General features: G+C 50.8%; 1 protein-coding gene and 1 long non-coding RNA gene across 4 annotated transcripts in view; one reads left to right on the forward strand and one right to left on the reverse strand.

The window, feature by feature from the left end:
- Window positions 1-19,932, forward strand: part of LOC114070514 (protein shisa-6-like) — a 55,324-nt gene that overhangs the window by 23,958 nt on the left and 11,434 nt on the right. The window lies entirely within an intron of this gene.
- Window positions 7,380-16,761, reverse strand: LOC114070516. 3 transcript variants are annotated; one of them, XR_003573933.1, is made up of 4 exons: window positions 11,690-12,437; window positions 11,215-11,490; window positions 10,562-10,819; window positions 7,380-7,923 (listed from the first exon to the last, which is right to left on the reverse strand). It is a non-coding gene; the product is annotated as an uncharacterized LOC114070516 (long non-coding RNA). The 3 variants fall into 3 exon arrangements; XR_003573934.1 differs by lacking the exons at window positions 10,562-10,819; window positions 11,215-11,490 and adding an exon at window positions 16,545-16,761 and having other exon boundaries at window positions 11,690-11,819; XR_003573932.1 differs by lacking the exon at window positions 7,380-7,923 and having other exon boundaries at window positions 10,452-10,819.

Consider the following 19,932-nt stretch of genomic DNA (forward strand, 5'->3'; position numbering starts at 1 on the left):
GTTTATTTTTGAAGCCCAGACCTCTTAAAATAAGGCCCTTGCTCCTCTGTGCTCCATTTCCCTGTAAAAGGGAGCTGGGATTGCCACAGGGATTGGGAATCAAAGGGCATCAGCTGTCCTGGCACCAGGGGTGGGTGAATACTGCCAACACCTAACCCTGCCCAGGGTAACTTGGGGCTCACCCAGGTGAGGATCTGGAGCCCCCACACCACAGAAATGAGGAGCTGGTGTCATCCCCCCTGCACCAACCCCAGCACATCCACCTCTCCCCACTCTGCTGGACTCACCCTCCCTCTTGGGAGTGGGATTTCAGTGGCAGGGCACAGAGTAACTCTCACCCTCCAAACCTTCTGAGACAGAAACTCTGGACATTTTCTGGTGGCTCGGAAAATGCATTAACCCATTTGGGATTTTCCTGGGAGGGAAAGCACTGGGGCTTACCATAACATGGGATGTGGTGGGAGGAAAAAGCAGATGGAGTGGCACTGAATTGCCTTATCTCCTATAAATCCTCAAGATTTCAAAGCTGGCCCTGTTTCTTTCTTTTCAAATGTCGGTGAATGGCACCAGGACTACAGAGAAAAGAAAAAAAACCCGCTCCTGGAACACTCCAAGTGGTTTCCAAGTGGTTTCCCTAATTCTTCACCCACCTGCACCTTAACTAGTGTCTCACAATAGAGCCCAGGGGCTGGAAAGCGCTGCTGGGGGACTGGGGGATCGTTTCACACCTGCTTTGTGTTCCTCTGAACAGCTGTAAATGGCAACACAAACTGCGAAGCAGCAGGGAGGGATCGGAACGCCTTCCATAGCCATTCCCACGCCGAGCCCCGGCAAATTAATTCAAATACTTGCTGGGGATTTGGGCGAGAAACTCGCTAATTCAATGAATGAAGGAAGGCAGTAATTTGAAGCAGAGCCTGGCTGGTTGGGAGGAAGGGAGAGAGGGGAGAGGGAGAATGATGGGTGAGGGGAAAGCAGGGATAACCTGCAAGCAATGTGGCTCATCCTGGGCTTGGAAAAGGGACAAAGCCCATCCTGAGCCCGTGGCCGGGGAGAGCAGGGCCAAGAGCAGAGATCCCTCCCCTGTGTGATGTTTGGGGTGGAAACACTCCCCTGGGTCCAGCTGGAGATGTTTGCCATGATTTCCACAAAGATTAAAGGCTTCTCCTGCATTTGTTCACATTCAGAACAAGCTCAGAATGTGCCTCTGGGTGGAAGGCACTGCTGAAAACAGCACTTTGAATACATACATCTCTGGAACATCCTGACTCAAATGGCTTATTAAAAGCCTTCCCCAGATATATCAGGCTAACCAGAGTGCTAGGCTGGGCTGTTTGCTGCATTCCAAGTGCTAATCCTGTCAGTGGGCTCTTCTTCACACCTGCAGGTCCCCCCAGATGAAGAGCAGAAGATTTTTAACACCAGAAAATTATCTCCATTTCTCTCTGTGGTCACCTCTTCCCTAGCACGTCTGGGGCTGATTTTGGACCAGTGTATTCTCTTGGCCAGGCATATTCTGAGAATTGAAAGGCCAACAGAATATGAAATATAAAACTAGGCCAGAGTCTTTTCTCCAAGTACAAAAAAAGAGTCTTGTCATTGCTCTCCAGCCTCCTGATCCTGGTGGTGGTCAGAAGGAGCAGAATTCCAGGCACAGATTTTACACACCAAGTAGGTGACACCCAGGGACCCTTCACTGCTCTGAAGAGTGGTTTTGGTTTTCTCTTGGTGAGTTTTGCCAATTCCTTTATCAGAGCTGAAGAAATAGATTTCAAACCAACCAAGCAACCAGACTCCTCCACCATCAGAGTTGCAGAGTCTCCAATCTAGAATTGTCCTCAGTTTTTTGGACAAAGTTGAGTTTGAAAGAGCTCTGTGTCTGAGAAAATTGTTACTTGCACTTCAAAAACCTCCTCTGTTGAGATTCATCTAGAGAACCATCTTCAGATGAAAGGAGATTTTGCAACAGAAAAAATGTTCTGTTTTTCTTGTGTAATGAGATGTCTTGATCTAAAGGAGGGAAATTTTTAAGCAGAGATGCTGGGAAATGATGGCAATGTGTGTTTTCAGAACGTGAGGGCACCCAGGGAGGACAAACCCCTTGATATCTTAATCTTTGCATTGTTATTGTCCATAGCATGGGGGGACAGGAGAGTCCCATGGGCAGGGTAGGGGCTGTTTCTGGTGAAACTGAAGAATCAGGGAAGTTTTGGATCAAATCTTATCAGTGAAATGATAAAAAAAAATCCATCTGGACTAAATATTCAGTGAAGGGGTTTGAAAGGGGAGCTGCTGAGGCCCCCTGAGCTCAGCCCAACCTCTCCCTCAGGTGAGTGGAAGGTGTCAATATTCATCTTCAGAAAAGCTGGTTCTGGGGATGTGAAAGATGAGCTGACAGGGCAGGGGCACTGTGATAGGTGGCACTAAAATGAAGGAGGAGAGGCAGGATACGAAGGAGGAGAGGCAGGATACGGAGGAGGAGAGGCAGGAGGGCTTTTGAGAGAGGAGGGCACACGCTGTGAATGTGCCAGTGCCCCGGGAAGGACCGGCTGACGTGGGCAGGGCAGTGATGCTGTCAAGGCACTGCAGTCATTTTCCTCTGGAAATTGTCAGCCAGGTCTTTCATCAGTAGTGCTCGAGAACAGCATGGAATGAGAGGAGAGGTCTTCTTGAGAATTGATAACAGATGAAGTGACAGGAAGCAAGGGATGAGAACAAACAGTTGGGTTTTGCAGTGGATGAGTGACTGGAGCCCTGGAGGAGCTGCTTTGGGACATGTGCTGCTCAGTGAGGGTTTGAATGAGCTCAAGAAGATGTCCAGAGAGGTGCCAAAGGGTTGGATGTGATGTGCAATTATTCTGAACTCTCAAATCTGGGGCTGACAGCAGAGATTTGACTGTGTGAAGATAATAATGGAGTGAAAAACTTTCCAGTGTCAGTGAGAGGGAGGCCAGCAAGCTGTGCCTTGGACAGGGAGCTGGCTGGGCATCCTGAACTCCCAGCTGGGGTTTTAGGTCTCAGTACTTATATATATTTATATGCCTTTGCATTCAGTTGTTTAAAATATGAAATCTTGGAGCAAATATTTTCTGTGCTCGTAACTGAGGCTGTGTCAGTCTCTGACCCTTCCAAGAATCCAGGACAGCTTCTATCAACCAGGTGTCCTCTCAAACCTCTGGGCAGTGAGGCTGATGCTCAGATCCATTGAGAGCCCAAGGGCCTCTCTGTAAGAGCAAAGTGCTCCTGGAACGCTGAGCAGCACGAGCCAGGGCAGAGCCCTCCTGGGAGATGGGAGATGCAGCTCCCTCAGAGCACCCAGCACCCAAAAGAGCAGCCTTGGGGTGCTTTGTGCTGCCTTGGAGCACAGCCCTGTCCCCCCTGGGCCTCCTGGTGGTTCTCCAGGGCAGCCAGGTCTGCAGATGCTCGGGGTGGCAGCTTCTGCCTGTGAGACACGCTGCCCTCCCTGGCCTCTTTGCTCATTCCCTCCTCAAATGGCATTTTGATTAAGGAATTTTCCTAAGTAATTACTATGTAATTAGCAGCTCAGCCAAAGAGAAAATAGTCCAAAAGGCAAGGTGGGAGGGTGTTTGCCCTCAGGGCCAACTGCTGCTGCCAGGGAGGGACAGCAGAGTCCAGCACCACAGGGCAGATGGACACAGCTTTGTCCAGAGAACTCCAGCACTGTGGGGCAGCAACTGCCTGAATTCCTGTTTCCTACCTGGAAACAAAGCCAGCACTCACTTTCTGCAGCATCTGCCTCAGCCCTCAGCAGCTTTCTAATGCAGCCCTGGGGGAGAGCTGCCAAACTCCAAGGGCCTCATTCCAAGGCTTGGGCAGTGAAAATATAAATATCCCTCCAGTTAATTTTGGGTGCCATAATCCATCAGTGGCTGTCTTGGGCAATTTAGCTCCATGCCACCTCCTGCCAGCCTGGGCACTAAAGCATCCCATGCTCATGTCAGACTGGCAGGTGCTGGGGCATTTTCTACCAGCTGCAGAAAAGGGTGGTGGGACAGTCTGGGGGGCCAGGAGGGCCAGCTGGAAGACACAACACTGGGCTGGTCCTGTGTGACCAGAGGTGCCCACAGTGACTGGCACAATTCAGGAAGGGCAGGGGACTGGGCACAGGGGGCTGGAAAAGGGACATGGAAGCACAGATTGGTTTGGGTTGGAAGGGAACTTAAAGATCATCCAGTGCCACCCCCTGCCATGGGCAGGGACACCTTCCACCAGCCCAGGTTGCTCCAAGCCCCGTCCAACCTGGCCTTGGACACTTCCAGGGATGGGGCAGCCACAGCTTCTCTGGGCAACCTGTGCCAGGGCCTGCCCACGCCCACAGGGGAGCATTTTTTCCATAAATCTCACCTAAATTTCCCTTCTTTCAGTCTGAATCCATTCCCCTTGTCCTGTCACTCCAGTTCCTGATGAGCAGTGCCTCTCCAGCTTCCCTGGAGCCCCTTCAGATCCTGAAAGGTGCTGTGAGGTCTTCACTCAACCTTCTTCTCTCCAGGCTGAACCACCCTCACAGCAAATGATTTTTTTCCTAATATCTCCTCTACTCTCTGTCAGTGTAGATCCATTCCCCCTTGTGAGGGGAAGAATTTCTTCCTAATATCCAATCCAAACCCACCTTCCTTCAGCTTAAGACCATTCCCCCTTGTCCTGTCCCTCCATCCCTTGTCCCACATCCCTCTCCAGCTCTCCTGGAGCTCCTTTAGGCCCTGGAAAGGGCTCTCAGGTCTCCCTGGAGCCTTCTCTTCTCCAGGCTGAACAATCCCAGCTCTCCCAGTCTGGCTCCAGCCCTTGGATCTCATCTGTGGCCTCCTCTGGACTCTCTCCAGCAGCTCCACGTCCTTCTTGTATTGGGGCCCCAGGGCTGGAGCAGCTCTGCAGGTGGGGTCTCACCTGAGGGGGCAGAGGGGCAGCATCCCCCCCTCTGAGGTCAGTGCCAGTGAATCCTGCAGAGGGTTCATCTCTCACAGCACTGGGGGGGGGCTCTTTAAACACTCACAGGTTGGTACCACAGGGGCACACCAGCAGTAGAAGAATGACCAGGCCCTTTGCCCTTCCCAGCCTGGCAGGGCCCTCCCAGGCTTTAAAATAGCTTTAAATACCCCTGAAGTGCCAGACTCCTGCAGGTGTCTGCACAGACAGATTTACTGCATGCTGGCATTTGAGGAGAAGCCACTTATCTGTCACTTCTCTCCAGCCTCTTCACTCAGCACCAGAAGATATTAAAACACCCCCAGGAAGCTCCCCCAATCCTGCTTCTCAGTAGCCTTTTAACTTACACTTGTTTTCCTCCTTCTTATTCACTAAAATTTGAATTATAGTATCACTAAAGGACAATCTTTTAGGCTTGGCTGTAGATCTTGGATGCCTTTGTTTCTGCTTTTCCAGCCCAACCTAGACCACTCTGCTGACACCTCTAACCCTTGTTGGGACAACTAATGTCAAGCATTAAATGCATTTGTCATGTACAGCTGCAGATCTCCAGTGTGTTCCCAGCTCTCCACTGGGATCCACGTTCCCATCAGCAATTAAAATACACCACAGGCCTATTTTGTGCAAACCACCTCCCAGACTTGTGGAGTGGGGGATTCCTCAGGGATCCTGGCAGGATCAGTGCAGCAGTCTGATGGTTTGTGTCCCCAGGGCTCTGCAGAGATCACCCTCTGCTCCCAGGGAAGGATGGGGCTGTTTTCCAGGGGCAGCTGCAGAGAACTCCAAGTCCAGGAATTCAGGAAAGCAGGGAAATATAACCACTGAAAGAATCCCTGATAATCATGCCTGTTATCCCAAAGCCATTTCTACAGCAGTATTAACTTTCCCTCCAGAAAAAATCCTGCCTGGTTTTTAATATCTTAGTTTTTCCTCAAAGTACTTAATGATGGAGAGAACCAACATTCACAATTTCTGGGGAAATTTCAGGGGCAGGTATGGAGCATTCCCCAAGGTCCAACAGCCCTCAGGGAGTTAATCCAGAAACAGAAGATGGGTCTTTTGAGCCTTGGGGTGGATCTTTGTGTCCTGGGAGACACTGTCCAGGCTGGGACTTGGGCATGGATCTGGGGTTGCGTTACATGTGGATTATTGCAGAGCTGAAAACACAGCTCAGGGCAACTCTGCAAACAGGAGTTTGTCCCCTGGCCCCTGTGAACCTTCCACCAGCCTTGGGAGAAGAAAGAGTGGGTGCTGTCATGGAAGGGCTGTTGCTGGACCAGGGTCTGGGTGATGATGGCAGGAGGCTCCTGGTGCTCAGGGAGCTCCAAAGGGGTTAATTAGGAATGGGCAACTGGGCTGAGTTGGAAACAAGGCCAAGGCTGATCAGGATAAAGGGGGTGGATGCAAAAAGAAAACTGGGAGGATTCCCAGAAGGTCCCCAAAGGTAACCTACTGCAGGTGTCACAGGAGAATGAGCAGATTATAAACCCCCAAATGACCCTGAGTGTCTGTGCATGATGTCCCTTCTCAGACTGACTTAAGAAAGGATTTAGACACTTCAGCACTTTATAAACTTCAGCAGGCACCATCTACATCTTTAAGCACATGAAGTACCTACAAGAGCTTCTCCCTGTCTTTCCTGATGTCAGCAGGATTTGCCCCTTAAGTTCTGGCTTTTCCTTCTTAATTGGGGCTCAGTTTGAGATGTGCTTTTGAAGTTGCTATTCCCAACTTCTCTGCTTCCAACTGAAGGCAGAAACCATAAATGACTGCATTTGAGTGTGTGAAACAGAACAACTTGCATCCTTAGACTGTGAATTCCATACACCCATTTATTTACTTATAATTATAAACAGAGCTCTTCATAAATATTTATAAGGAAGCTCCCAAAGCCCAGCTGAGAAAATAAGTATTATCACCATTTATCAGTTCTCAAACTGAAGCACAGGCAGAGACATGACTTGGCCAACAAAACCAAGCAGGCTGACATCAGACAGAGTGGTGGGGGTTGGAAAGGACCTCTGGAGATCCCCTGGTCCATCCCCTCTGCTCAAGCAGAGTCACCTGGGGTTGCACAGGATCACACCCAGGTGGGTTTGGAGTATCCCCAGGGAAGGAGACCCCACAGCCTCTCTGGGCAGCTGTTCCAGGGCTCTGGCACCCTCCAAGTGAAGAAGTTTTTCCTCATGTTCAGATGGATCCCCCTATGTGAGTTTGTGCCTGTTGCCCCTTGTCCTGTTGCTGGGCAATCAGTCTGGTCCACCCTCTTGACACTCACCCTTCAGATCCTCCCAGACCTTGATGAGGTCACCCCTCAGATGTCTCCCCAGCTCCCTCAGCAGGGATTTCCACCTGGTGAGGCCACGTTGACTATTCCTGACAACCTTTGTTCTTGCACAGATTCACTTCCCATGAGCAGTTCACACCTGTCAGGGGGTGGTGTCCCTTTGGGAATGATAAACTGTTCCTGCTGCCCTTGAGGGCTGGATCTTCAGCTGCTCAGAGCCTCCCTTGCCTCACTGGAGTCCCCTCAGAGCTGGGTCACATCAGGTGGCACAGCAGGTGACATCAAACTGCAAAGGCAACACCTCGGCAAGGTGTTACAGTTTGCTCTTTCTTAATGCCTGGGGCACAGTAGGAACAACCACACCAGGAATCCAAGGGAAACTGTGCCTCTGCCTCCCTGAGGACATTTGGGATCCTTTGGAAATTGGCTGGTGTGTTTCTGAGCTTCCAAAGAGAGCTGTGTTGAATCCTGAGCAGTTTGAATGGTGGCACAGAAGGTCCCAAGGCAGATGATGTGACTCAGTGGGTGTTCCCATGTCCCAGGGGGGAGGTACCTGTGGGGTGGAGCGTTCCAGCCTCATTTAGGGCTAAGAGAAATGACTGCAATCAGAGCTCATCCTGCTTCTGAAAGGCAGTGCCAGGATGGATGGCTGGAAGAAACTGCCAACATCTTGTAAAAAAGTCTGTTGTTTCCTAAAAACAGAAGGAAAAATTATCACTGCGTCTGAGATGGAAAGGTTTTGGTCCAAACACCTGTCCCAAAAAAGTGGTGCAGGAGGAGAATTGCTGAGGGCAGACAGAGGAGTTCAGCCTGTGGTGACAGTGGAGCACTGCCCTGTTCCCAGAGTGAGAACAGTTCCTGCCAGAGCTGCAGGAGGGTTGGGATGATCCTCTGGGGCACAGGGGGGGACTCTTGGGGATGGGCCTGTGCAGGGCTGAGGGTTGGACTGGATGATCCTTGGGGGTCCCTTCCAGCTCAGCAGATCCTGGGATTGTGCCATTCTGGGACAGGGACACTGCCCTGCCTGGCCCCTGGAAACACTCCTGCTCTCCTGCTGCTCCCACCAGCATGACAAGGGAAATCTCTGACAGCGTGATCTTCTCACCAATCCAAACCACTTCCACAGCCACAAAGCTCAGGACAGGAATGGGAAGGTTTGTGTTTTTCCCAGCCTTTGCCCAGTTCTGTCACTGATGCATCTTTCACACCCGAGAGCTCGAAGATGTCCTTTTCCTATGCCCTGTTGTCTTCAGGAACTGCCCAGGACAGTCTGGAACCTGCTTTCAGTAGATAGAGGTGCTCCTGTGAAGGAGTTTTAGTTAAATTAATACAATCATATTTAATATCCAATCTAAACTCCCTCTGTGTCAGTTTGAAGCTATTCCTTCTTGTCCTGTCACTCCAGGCCCTTGGAAACAGTCTCTCTCCATCTTTCTTGTAGCTCCTTCAGGTCTTGGAAGGCCACAATGAGGTCACCCCAAAGCTTCTCCTCTCCAGGCTGAACAATCCCAGCTCTCTCCCCTTTCCTCCCAGCAGAGCTGCTCCATCTTCTGATCCTCTTGGTTCCTCCTCTGGACTCTCTGCAGCAGCTCCATGTCCTTGCTGTGCTGTTCCCAGGGCTGGGGCAGCTCTGCAGGGGGGTCTCACCTGAGGGGGCAGAGGGACAGAATCCCCTCTGGATCTGTTGCCCACACTTTACTTTTTTGCTTTCATCTCTCCCCCTTTCTCCTGTCCTGCCTTTCCTGCTCCTCCCTGGCTCTGTGTTAGAAAGGGAGAGGGGAACTATCCAAGCCTGCTCTGTGATCTGCTGAGATCCAGCCTGATAAATCAGTGAATCTCCTTGAAATATTTTAAGATCTAGGTCTGAAACTGAGAAAAAGGGGAAAGAGGAATTAGGAGAGAATAGAACAGAAACACCAAGTCTCAGAGGGCACAGCAGTGCCACTCCAGTGGACTGGGACCCTGGGGACAGTGACACTGGAGAGACCCCACAGCACACACAGCTCACCTCTCCACCTGCACCCAGCTGTCCTGGCTGGGTCTGGGCTGCTCAGGGTCCATTCCTGCCTGGAAGTGACCTGGTTCCTGGAAGTAGGAGTTGAGCAGCTTTGTCCCTGGGAAGGGAACATTTTCCCCACTGGCACTTCTGAGAGCACACTTTGTTACTGGTTGGGGTCCATTAAAGGCCTGAGGCTCTCCAGGGCCTCCCTCCATCCCTCCCTCCTGCAGTTGGTGGGAGCAGCCAGGGTGGAGGAATCGCTGCTCAGGGGGGAGGAATCGCTGCTCAGGGTGGTGCAGTGGCCTCAGCTCCTCAGCTTTCTTTGCTTTTAAGACAATTGTGATGATGATGCTGATGTCATATCTATAGCTCTAATTAATTCACGATGATGACACCATATCTACAGCTCTAATTAATTCATGCTTTGGGGGTTAATCAGTGGCTTGCATCACCTGCATATCAATAGTGCAAGTTGTGACACTGTAAAGCTCTGGGATAGCTGTGAGCCAGGTTGCAGCACAGAGCCACACAATCATGGAACGTCCTGAGCTGCAAGGGACCCATCAGGATCATCCAGTCCAACCCCTGGCCCTGCACAGACACCCCAGCAATCCCACCCTGTCCCTCAGAGTGTTGTCCAAAGCCTCCTGCAGCTCTGGCAGCCTTGGGGCTGTGCCCACTGCCCTGGGGAGCCTGTTCAGTGCCCAACCAGCCTGTGGGGGAAGAACCTTTTGCTGAGATCCACCCTGAGCCTGCCCTGACACAGCTCCAGCTGTACCTTTGAGTTCTGTCACTGGTCAGTTTTTTGACCATGTCTTTCCTCTCCTTTAATTAACAAACAGAAATCAAGAGACACAAATTTAAGCAGTTCAGCCACACAAAATCTCCCACCAGGAGGTGTTGGCTATGGAGGATCTCCTGCAGCCTGTGATCCCCATTAGCTGTTGCCTTGGATTTAGGACCTTTTGGAAGCCATCCCCCACAGCTCCATGCCATGGATATGGGCAGGAATCCTTCCCAGGAGCTCAGTTCACCACAGGATTGCCCCCACTGCTACAGCAGTTACAGCACAACCCAGCTGAGGTCTGGGCTGATCTGCTGAACTGCCTCCTGAGCCACCTGCACAGTCCCAAAGTTCTTGTGAGGAGTCTGTGAGAGAGCTACAGATCCAAGGAGATTTCCCTGTATTCCCCAACCCTCTGGGACCATTGGCACCATCCTCCTGTCCCATAGTTAAAGTTTATAAAACACAACTTCTGTACTTCTGAAATCTCTGGCAAGCATCCAATATTATCAAGATCCTCTGGTATGCCAAAGTCAGTTTTCCTCACCATTTTAGTGTGGTGGCACTCTCCAAATCTGAGCTGTGGAGCACTAGGAGATGCCTACACTGTCTGCTGCCTTAGGGTTGGACTATGAGATGACCAACAAACTCCCTAAGAACAGCAGGCAGGTTTGTTCTACCCCTCACTGTGTATTCTTTCTTGAGTTTTCTTTTCAACACCCTGATGTATTTAATGTTGAATTCCTCCAAAAGAAAAAGACACAGTTGCTGCTCAAAACAAGTTGTGGCTTCAACAAGCTCTCACCTAAAAATAGGATAAAAATAATAGGAGTGAGGTGAAGTGTTTTGATTGGTCTGGGAGATTATTTTCTTTATAATCATCAGGCAGTTCATAGAACCATGGAATATCCTGGGTTGGAAGGGACCCACAAGGATCATCCAGTCCAACTCCTGGCCCTGCACAGGACACCCCAACAACCCCACCCTGTCCCTGAGAGCTCTGTCCCCTTCACTTCTGTGCCTTGTCAACCCCATTTTCTCAGCTTGGCGTGAGATCCCCAAAGCTGGAATTAAAGAGCAAGGTCTTCCTGCTGCCTGCTCCTTTTTCCTTGTGGGTTGGGCACAGAGAGACAAATCCCATACACAGAGCTGAATGTCACTAAAACCCAGAACAGAACCAGAACCTCACTCTCTGAGTACCTGGGGCTTTATTTGGCTCCCTCTGGAAGTTCTGAGGGCACAGAGGGGATGCTGATCGGGGGTGGCACAGTGGGGGTGCAGTCTCACATTTCCTCGGGTTTATCCTTGTCTCTGGCCCTGGTTTTGTGGGAATGCTGCCGTGGCAGCCAGGCTGTCTCACTGCAAACCACCTCCCCTTCTATCTTGGCAGTTCAATCCCCCCCCAAACAGCTACAAAATGGGAGGGATTGCATTGGGGTGGGGGCTGTGTGAGCACAGAAGAGCCACAGGACTGCACTGGGAGAAAAAAAAAAAAAGCCATTAGGACGAGTGACAGGACACATTACCATAAACCACCCGAGAAATCTTTGTTTTCCTCCTCAAACATGCCAGAACACTAAAAAGAAAAAAACATCCCCAAACCACACTGGAGTCTAAATTGCTTTCCCTTCCAAAGCCAGTCCCTCTGTTTCTCTGAATACTCCGTTTCATTCACCTTTTTCAGAGATATTCAGCAGAAGGGGCCGGGCAGAGCACATTGCTGGGAACTCGTTGTGGGTCATTAACATCACCCCTGTCAGGGCCGGGACAGGATTGTCATGTTCAGGAGGTCAGCAGCCGCAAAACTGTAAAACCAGCAAAATAAACAAACAAACAGCAAACCCGAACTGGGAAGCAGCAAAACAAACATATATCTCAGGCTAGACAGTTTAATGTGCCATTAGCAGTCATTATCAAATCTGGCTGGTTTAATTAGTGTATGATCTCCTTCATTTCGGAATCCACTCGGTGTTCTTCCTTCTCAGGCTTCCCCATTTGCCACCTTGTCCCCATTTCACACCTCCCTCCCTGGGTAGGAGTTCTTTCCATTAAACCCTTGTGCACACAGATCAAATCCTCTCAAACACGGGAAAAGACCAAACTACTCCACACTGTGGGGTGAAAGCAGAGCCCCTTTCCATACCAAGGAAAAGCCAATGAATTAGACTTTGACTGCAGAGAGAGAAACAGCACAGGATGCATTTTGCTGACAGGAAACTGGTGCCCAGTCCTGCCATACTGGGACTGAGCCCCAGCCGTGGCAAAAGGCTTTGCAAGGTTGTGTCTCATTCTATTTCTGGTTCCTTGTTGTGATATTCATGTGGGACCACGGGAATGAGGTGCTTTGACAGAGCACCTCATTTTGCTCGTAAGTTTGGGAAGGGCTCACATGGGTCATTGTAGAGTCATGGAATGGTTTGGGTTGGAAGAGACACTAAAGATCATCCAGTGCCACCCCCTGCCATGGGCAGGGACACCTTCCACTGGCCCAGGTTGCTCCAAGCCCCGTCCAACCTGGCCTTGGACACTTCCAGGGATGGGGCAGCCACAGCTTCTCTGGGCAACCTGTGCCAGGGCCTCACCTGCATCACAGGGAAGAATCTCTTCCATATATCTAATCTAAATCCAATACTCAATTTGAAGCCATTCCCCCTTGTCCTGTTCTTCCATTCCTTATCCAAAGTCCTTGTCCAACATTCCTGGAGCTCCTTTAGGCACTGGAAGGGGCTCTCAGGTCTCCCCAGAGCCTTCTCTTCTCCAAGTGAACATCCCCAACTCTCTCCCCTTTCCTCCCAGCAGAGCTGCTCCATCTTCTGATCCTCTTGGTGCCTCCTCTGGACTCTCTGCAGCAGCTCCATGTCCTTGCTGTGCTGTTCCCAGGGCTGGGGCAGCTCTGCAGGGGGGTCTCACCTGGGGCATCAGCCCAGGGCACGGGGGGTTTCTGGGCTGGGCCATGTCCAGCCTGTCCCCCATCAGCACCCCCAGGGCCAGGATCAATCCATTCTCTGCCCAGCCTGTGTTTGTGCTTCAGATTAACCCTACCCTTGTGCAGGACGTTTCACTTGGCCTTGTTGAACTTCAAGAGGTTCTCCTGGGCCACCTCTCCAGCCTGGGCAGGTGATGGTCCAGCCTGGCCCAGCTGGAATGAGCAGCAGCCAGAACTCCCAGTCCAACATGCTGAGTGTCTTTGAGCTGATGCAGAGCCCTGGTGCCTCAGGAGGCAGAAGAATCCTGGGCACAGCCACCCCTCAAAGCTGTCTGGGAGCACCAGCTACTGCAGACAGGGCTGGTGGGTGAGTTGGGAAACACCTCAAGTCGTGGTTGTTTTTGTAGCAGCTTCGAATCATCTCTCCCACAACTCTGGGTGCATTCACTGCTGGCTCTCCTGGCCCACATGGCTGTGCTTAATTAGCATAATTAGCACATGGGGTTGCTTTGGCCTCTCTGTTGGCTACAGGTGATAATTGTGTGGGCACACCCAGATCCCACTATCTGCTTGTCAGCTCAGAAGGAGGGTGGCAGCAGCATCAGAGAGCTCCTGAGGGCTTGTGGGAGTCCAAAGAGATCAGCTGTTAATCGATGAAAGGTGGGTTTGGCAGACAGGCCTGTGTTTTATGTAGGAGGGGCTCTGAGTGCCCCCCTGTCAGCTCCTCCATCAGACAGACACACAAATGGCTCAGACAGGGCCGTGTTTGCTCCGGAGCTGTGGATGTTCTGCTCTGGGTCCTTTATCTCTGCCACTGCCCGCAGGGGCTCGTTAGCACCGGGACTTTCTCTCCCAGCTCCTGCTAATGCTGGTGGCACAGAACAGGGACAGGAGGCTCCAGCAGAGCGTTCAGTGTGGTCTCCTGAGCTCCCTTGCCACAGTCCCTGGTGTGTCCTGTGGCAGCAGAGCGAGTGCTGGGCACACAGCCAGCTCCTGCCCTGCTGCCTGGATTCCCAGGGGAGGATGTGTTGTTTCCTAAGTAGAACAAGGTGTGTGTGTTGGTCTGAGAAGCTCTTCCCTGGTGTGTGAGAGGCTGCTCAGTGCTGGGGCTTAGACAGCTTGACTGGGGCAAAATTCACGCACAATTTTTTTTCCGTTTCCAGTTATTTTACGGCTTCTCTGGATGGTGATGTGATGGTGAGAATGTCCCTCCAGAGACCCCTGCCCGTGCAGCCCTTCCCTCATCCCTGATGTGCCTTCCCGAGAGGATCCTGCCAGTCTGGGAGCAGAGACGCTTTCTCTGGCACCTTCCTGCCCTCTGACTGTCCCTCCCAGCCCCTGGCTCAGCCTGTCCCCTGGGTCAGGCAGTGCAGGCACAGGGAAGAGTCCTCTGCTGGTGGAGAATCAGCCCTGGGGGTGCTGTGGCTTTGCAGAGGATCCCGGAGCACCTCTCCCCCACCATTCCAGAGCCCAGCCCCACCCGGGACGGGCTGACACGTGATACCTGAACATCAGTGCTGTTCCAGCCCCTCACGATGCAGGATGTGCCTGGAAAGGTGTGTCCTGTTGTGCTTACACAGCCTGGCACTCCCATTGCCGTGGGATACCTTCAGTTGTGTGGCTGTGAGCAGTTTCCAGAGTCAAACTGAATGTTCTCCTGAGACCAGCCAGTTTTATTTGTCCCAATTCTTCCTCTGCTCTCTCTTCCCTGATTTTCTCTTTCCTCAGCCACCCTTTTATGCAATTCCACTGTTTTTCTCTGAATAACAGTTATTCCTCTGCCCTGGAGTAGAGATTTGCATGGCTGTGCTGACCAGACACTGGAGGAATTGTGCAGTTTTGCAGAATTCCTGTTGAAGTTTGGCCTGGATCCCTTTCATGTTTAGCATCTTTAGCTCAGCTCTGCCACTGAGAACTGGGATATGGGATCTGGGGCCTCCCAGGCTCAGGATCAGGAGCTTTTGAGTTCAGCTCCTTCCCTTGCAGCCTGTTCTCCCTGTTCTGGAAGCACAGCTCCCAAGGGGATTGAAGAGCATCAGAACCCAGATCTGCTGCACGAGGCCAAGGGTGATGTGCAGACCTAATTTCACTGGGAATGGATCTGAGACGGATCTGGACAGCTTTGGTCACACACATCTGACCCTGGCAAAGGCACTCACATGTCAAGGAATGTTTATCTAACCTTACAGTTCCTGCTGGGGACAATCACTCCTCAGTATTCTCCCTCCCCCTGAGCAGAGCAGGCTCTACCCTCCCTTCTGCTCATGAAGCATGTGGGGTGTGAGGAGCTCTCCCTTTGCCCTTAATCACTTTCTCCTAGCCTGTATAATTAAATTCCATCAGGTATCGCAGCTAATTTTTGAGGAGCTCCCAAAGAACAAAAGCCAGTTCAGTGGCAGGCGAAGAGAACAAATTAATTAGAAGGGGAATATTAGGCCCTCTCTAAATTAGATCAGCAAATCTCCAGCAGGAGAAGCTGTGATGCTCCTCCCTGCCTGATCAGGGTTGTAGAGAGTGTTCAGAAGCACAGCATCCCTGGGAAGGGGATTAGGACTGGAGCAGCCCTTCCTGAAGGCACTCCAAGGTGTCATTTCAAAGCAGGACACAGGGAATTGGTGGCTTTGTGTCTCTCATTAACACAGGACAAATAACACATTAACAAGCAGGACGTGTGCCATTAAATTCCTTCCTTGTACTTTGGGAATGGCTCCCTGTCATATTCCTGCATATCCAACCCCAATAGCAGTGGATGTAACTTGAGTGTGGAGTCCTATTTACCAGCATCCCCCCAGGCTGTGGAGATCTTTAGGAGTAAACACTGGAATCATCATTTAAGCCCAGAAGTCACTCCCTGTAAGCATTCAAACACCAGTGCAGCTCCCAGCTCCCTCTAGGAACCTGCAGGGTGGGGAACTGCCAGCACAGCCTCCTGCTCACCCTGGGATGAGCAGGTGGTGCCAGGAGCTGTGGAAGGGCACTCCATGCCCATAAGTGTGGGTATCCCAGGCTCCTCATCCAGCACTCACAGTTTGCTCCACGTGGGGCAGGACCAAGTAATTGGAAACAGAAACCCAACAGAGATAATGAGGAGCTTGGAGGGGGAATGTTGGGATGGGGACAAACTGCCAGAACAATTCTTCTTAATTTGGCACAAAGAAGAGGCTTTAAAAACAAAACCAGACTCGTGTAATTCTGCCCTCACTCTCAGAATCACAGAATGGTTTGAGTTGGACCTTAAAGATCATCCAGTCCCACCCCCTGCCATGGGCAGGGACACCTTCCACTGGCCCAGGTTGCTCCAAGCCCCGTCCAACCTGGCCTTGGACACTTCCAGGGATGGGGCAGCCACAGCTTCTCTGGGCAACCTGTGCCAGGGCCTCCCAGGGAACAATTTCCTCCCAATATCCCATCTAACCCTGACCTCCTTCAGCTTAAGGCCATTCCCCTTTGCCCTGTCATTCCATCCCTTGTCCCAGGTCCCTCTCCAGCTCTCTTGGAGCCTCTTTAGGCACTGGAAGGACTCGTGGCAGAAAAATCTGGTTGTTAATGCACCTGCACCTCTACCCAACCCTCCCTCCTCCCCATTCCAGGTGCTGGGAGGCACCTGCTGAGTTGATGAGCTTTCCACACTGTCTGCTCTGGGAGACTCTGGGGGTGCTGCCCAGTGCTGGAGCCGTGTCCAGGTGACCAGAGATGTGTCCAGGTGTCCCCGTGGTGCCAGGGCAGCACTGCTGGTGACAGGGGCACAGCAGGGAGGGTGAGAGCCAGCACTGGGGAGATTAATGGCCAGGCAACTACTGATTCCTGGACTGAACCCTCTGGCTCACCCACCTTCTGTTGTAAAGGAAGAAAAGCAGCAACAGGAGAGTTTCATGGCAGAAGGAGGTTAGAACAGGAGTCTGTAGGAACTCACTGGCCTTGCTCCCAGAATCCCAGTATATGCTGAGTTGGAAGGGACTCACAAGGATCATCGAGTCCAACCCTCAGCCCTGGTTGGATATTAAATATGATTGTATTAATTTAACTAAAACTCCTTCACAGGAGCACCTCTATCTACTGAAAGCAGGTTCCAGACTGTCCTGGGCAGTTCCTGAAGACAACAGGGCATAGGAAAAGGACATCTTCGAGCTCTCGGGTGTGAAAGGTGCATCAGTGACAGAACTGGGCAAAGGCTGGGAAAAACACAAACCTTCCCATTCCTGTCCTGAGCTTTGTGGCTGTGGAAGTGGTTTGGCTGTCAGAGATTTCCCTTGTCATGCTGGTGGGAGCAGCAGGAGAGCAGGAGTGTTTCCAGGGGCCAGGCAGGGCAGTGTCCCTGTCCCAGAATGGCACAATCCCAGGATCTGCTGAGCTGGGAGGGACCCCCAAGGATCATCCAGTCCAACCCTCAGCCCTGCACAGGCCCATCCCCAAGAGTCCCCCCCTGTGCCCCAGAGGATCATCCCAACCCTCCTGCAGCTCTGGCAGGAACTGTTCTCACTCTGGGAACAGGGCAGTGCTCCACTGTCACCACAGGCTGAACTCCTCTGTCTGCCCTCAGCAATTCTCTTCCTTCCCTTTCCAATAAATAATATTCTACTTCATCTTTTGAATGAAACATTCCCCTGCCTTAATCAGAAAAAAAAAAAAGCCCAAACATGAATAATAAAATCTCATTCTTTATGGACAAAGCTGCGTTTTTACGGCCTCTGCCCTTCCTGCTCTGAGTGACAGGATCAGTCCCTTCAGAAGGTGATTAAATCTAAGACATACACACAATTATTTCCTCTCCTTCTGTCCCTGGTCTTCAAGAGATTTCCTGAGCTCATGTGCTTTAAGAACTCAGCTCTTCAGAGTTAACTGAGGCAGCAGCAGGTACACTCCCTTTTACTCTCTTGCCCAGAAGGAAAAATCAGTCATCACCATCCTTTTCCTTGAAAGCCCTTGCACAAGGTGTTAATGAGCATGTGGACCTTGTATTTCTAAAAATTCTGTTTGTTGAGGAGTAGCTCCATAAGCCAAATGCATTTGTGGAATGGATCTGAAGTTCTGGAGCTTCTTCATTCAAGAGGGTTTTTGTGAGTGCAGAAATTCTAAACATTTCTCAAATTAATCTCTTCAAATGTGATTAAAACCTGTGTTTTAAAAGCAGTTAAGCTGCAGGCACCAGCCAGCTTCCCTGAGTTATCTCAGGAGATGGCATTGCTTGGAAATTAAGGGCTGAGGGTGCAGATTTCGTGCAACACAAAATCCCAGCACAAAACTAGAAGTGCAGTTTGATTCCAAGATCATGACATGCCTCCTACCCTCTGGAGACTTCCCCTTTCCAGTGGATTTTTATAACAACATCTTCATCCCCTTCTCAGAAGTGGCTTTCTCCAGGGTGAAGGTTCTTGACATAATTTTCTGCAGCAGAGCAGTAACTCCTTCCTGCTGCTTCCACCTGCTAAATCTGATTACAGAGCGTTGGGAAAGCACTCAACACTTGCCCCTGGTTATTTTTCCAGGGAGGTAATTGCTGCTGTTCCCATGGGAAAAGTGTAGTTCAGGCAGGAGGGCCTTGGAGTGCAGAACTGTGGCTGGAGGTGCCCAGCAGAATGAGGAGTAAAAACATTCACAGAGCTGAGGAAATGTCCAGTTCTGTCCACTGGGGAAAAAAAAAAAAAAAAAAAAAAAAAAAAAAAAAAAAAAAAAAAAAAAAAAAAAAAAAAAAAAAAAAAAAAAAAAAAAAAAAAAAAAAAAAAAAAAAAAAAAAAAAAAAAAAAAAAAAAAAAAAAAAAAAAAAAAAAAAAAGGAATCTAGAGAAGGAATGGGAAAATCAAATTCTAGAAATAATTAGATAAATGTAATAATAACTATAATGATGATGATGGTGATTATAATGATAATAATGATGATGAGGATGATGATGACAACAACAATAATAATAATAATAATGCAAAAGTGGCCCCAGGTCAGAATAGGACCCTGAATCAGGATGACACTTATGCACAGGTTTTTCTCCTGCTTATTCACCACTGCAGGAGCTGCCCTCAGTCCTCCATCATTCTTCATTCCCACCTGAATTCCCAGCATTTGTGAGCTGTCCTGGGGAAGCAGAGATTCATCCCTTCCTCTTCACACAGCAAAGTGTCTGAGCTGTGGCTGCCTCAGCATCACCTGAGGTGACCTGGAGGTACCTGAGGGCACCTGGGGCTCTGCAGCAGCTCTGCAGCAGCTCTTGGTCACCTCAAATCAAGGCAGAGCACACCATGTGTTTTTTGAAGCTCTGACTTCTTCATGTCCTGATTTACTGTGAGAAAGCTGAAAGGGGTCATAACATCAGTGCTTGGGGCTGCTCTGACAGGGCCTGAAATCCAAGAAGAAAAGGTCTCAGGCTGCACCAGGGGAGGGGCAGGGGGGACATCAGGAGGAATTTCTTCCCAGAAAGGGTGGTCAGGGCTTGGCAGGGGCTGCCCAGGGAGGTTTGGAGTGCCCACCCCTGGAGGTGTCCAAGGCAGGCCTGGCCGTGGCACTCAGTGCTCTGGGCTGGGGACAGGGTGGGGATGGGGCACAGGGGGGATTTGATGATCTTGGAGGTCTTTTCCAGCCTGAATGATTCTGGGATTGCTTTGACCAGGAATAGGCAAGAGACACCCAGTCCCCTGTGGAGACGAGGAGGACGAGGGTTGAACTTGCCACAGCAAGTGAAGATTTTTAGCTCTGACAGCCAGAAATCCAGTTTGGGTGTAAGAAAGTGAGCACACCGTGCCCTGTGCTGCGTCACCTCCAACCCCTCAGCAGCAAGGGGCAGGGGGAGCAACCAGCCAGGTTGGGAGCAAGGAAAGGAGCAGAGCCTTCCCCTGCCTTGCACTGCTGGGGAGAGCTCACATGCCAGGAAATCCAACCCTGCTGGCAGGGAAAGCAGCCAAGATATTCGTGAGATAATTAATGTGGTTTCACCAGAAGGCTTTATGTGCATCTAAGCTGGCATTTTCCCTGGCTGTTTTTTTTTTTTTTCCCCAATGTGTTTT

The sequence above is a fragment of the Empidonax traillii genome, unplaced genomic scaffold (genome assembly GCF_003031625.1).
Source record: "Empidonax traillii isolate 1590-97213 ecotype Southwest subspecies unplaced genomic scaffold, ASM303162v1 scaffold1587:size194116, whole genome shotgun sequence".
Lineage (NCBI taxonomy): Eukaryota > Metazoa > Chordata > Aves > Passeriformes > Tyrannidae > Empidonax > Empidonax traillii.